General features: G+C 35.8%; 1 protein-coding gene across 2 annotated transcripts in view; it reads left to right on the plus strand.

Moving 5' to 3' along the window:
- Positions 1-518: 518 nt before the first annotated feature.
- Positions 519-1,781, plus strand: part of fbxo34 (F-box protein 34) — a 7,532-nt gene continuing 6,269 nt past the window's right edge. For both annotated transcript variants that reach the window (XM_014022145.1, XM_014022146.1), the window contains exon 1: positions 519-713. The gene's annotated coding sequence lies outside the window, so the exon portion shown is untranslated. The remainder of the gene's footprint in view (positions 714-1,781) is intronic.

A 1,781-nucleotide genomic window follows, 5' to 3' on the forward strand; every position in this document is an offset into this window, starting at 1 on the left:
ATAACAAAAATATAAAATTTTAAACTTGTTTGAAATTTTTTTTTGAAAACCTGTATTTTATAAGGTTGTTTTGAAGAAAGTCAAAGAACATGAAGAACATCAGGAACTGCACAGATGTCCAATCAGTGATCGTCTCAGAATCAGGTTCTTATCCGTGAGGAAATTCATCTAATAATTAMATTTATCAATGGGGAATTATTTCACACAAGTTTGAAATTTAAGCCAGGAGTACTTAATCCAGAATAAATTTAGCAGAACCCTAGCTAAAAGCTAAATGGAGCAAAACAGCTAAAAGCTTAAATTAGCAAAACAAGAGTAGCTAAAGGTCAAAGGATCATAAGAAGAGAGTATTTTTTTTTGTAAATAAGGTTAAATATTTTAACAAAGTTAAAGTTTTTCAAAGTTACAATGACTATAGGTTTTAAATTTGCTATAAAGGATAAAAGTAGCATTTTATTTTCTATCTTGACGCACAGTTCCTGTTGAGCGTGTGACGTCATGACGCATAACTGCTGGTTGACGTGTGTTCTGATTAGCTTAAAGGGCCGATGAGTTTGGTAACTTGTTAGCAGAACTCACAGTAGTATTTACTGATTCATCAGAGTTACAGATGTTTAATATAAACCTGGATTAGGACGTTTAGCCGCTGACAGCAGATTAAATTAGTGATGTTTAACTTCAGATGAAGAGAAACGGACAGATTTCTGCTCCAGGTTAGTGTCCCTCGGCCTGTCCTCAGACTCATTTCCGCGTTTGTGTTTAAAACGATCTAACTTTTACTTGTTACGGGTGTTTTAAAAGCTCTGTGATGTATTTGTTTTTATGGCTGAAGGCTGTTAAACACATTTGTTCCGTTTTTAATCGCTGTGGCAGCTGCAGCTAACCTCTGTTAGCATGAAGTTTGGACCTGTTGTTGTTTACCGAACCTGGAAGTCAGTTCGGTCCGAGGCTGTCAGAGACCAGGGACCGGTACTGGGACCAGGGACCGGTACTGGGACCAGGGACAGGCACAGGAGTCAGAGACAGGTCTGGGTCCGGTCCAGGTGTATGGAGGACTGGAAAGGCCCGGTTCGGTGGGTTAGCTCCGGACTGGCCCAGTGTCAGTTCGAGGCGGGTTCTGTCAGGTTCCGTTTGTTTTATTATCCTTTTGATTAAAGCTGAACTGAGAAAAGCTTCTGTTAGATTTWATTCAGATTTAAAACCCAAAACGTCCCTCAGATCAGTTTACACACATCTGATTCAACTTGTTGTTGTGATCAGAAAACAGTTTAAATGTGTCATTTGAGACATTTAAAACCTTCAACTCTGCTGCTGCTCAGCTCTGATCAGACTCATTATATGCTAACAATGTTAGCAKAACATTATGTTTAACTGGAGGAACTTTAAAAAGACTTAAATGACGCAATAATCATGGATCTGGTTTGAAAACATTGTCACTTTAAGAAATCTGGTAGAATTATAACCTGAATTTACATTAAAWCCATATTTATCAGAGGTGTAAAGTAACTAAGTACAAATACTTTATTACTGTACTTAAGTAGAAATTTTGTTTATCAGTACTTTACATGAGTAATTATTTTTCAGCGTACTTTTTACTTTTACTCATTACATTTTTACACAATTATCTGTACTTTTACTCATTACATTTTTACACAATTATCTGTACTTTTACTCATTACATTTTTACACAATTATCTGTACTTTCTACTCACTACATTTTTAAAAAGGTAAGAAGTAGAAAGTTGTTACTCCTGTTTCATTCTGAGTTGTTACTTTAAAAA

This window comes from Austrofundulus limnaeus, unplaced genomic scaffold, assembly GCF_001266775.1.
Source record: "Austrofundulus limnaeus strain Quisiro unplaced genomic scaffold, Austrofundulus_limnaeus-1.0 Scaffold318, whole genome shotgun sequence".
In the NCBI taxonomy this organism is placed as follows: domain Eukaryota; kingdom Metazoa; phylum Chordata; class Actinopteri; order Cyprinodontiformes; family Rivulidae; genus Austrofundulus; species Austrofundulus limnaeus.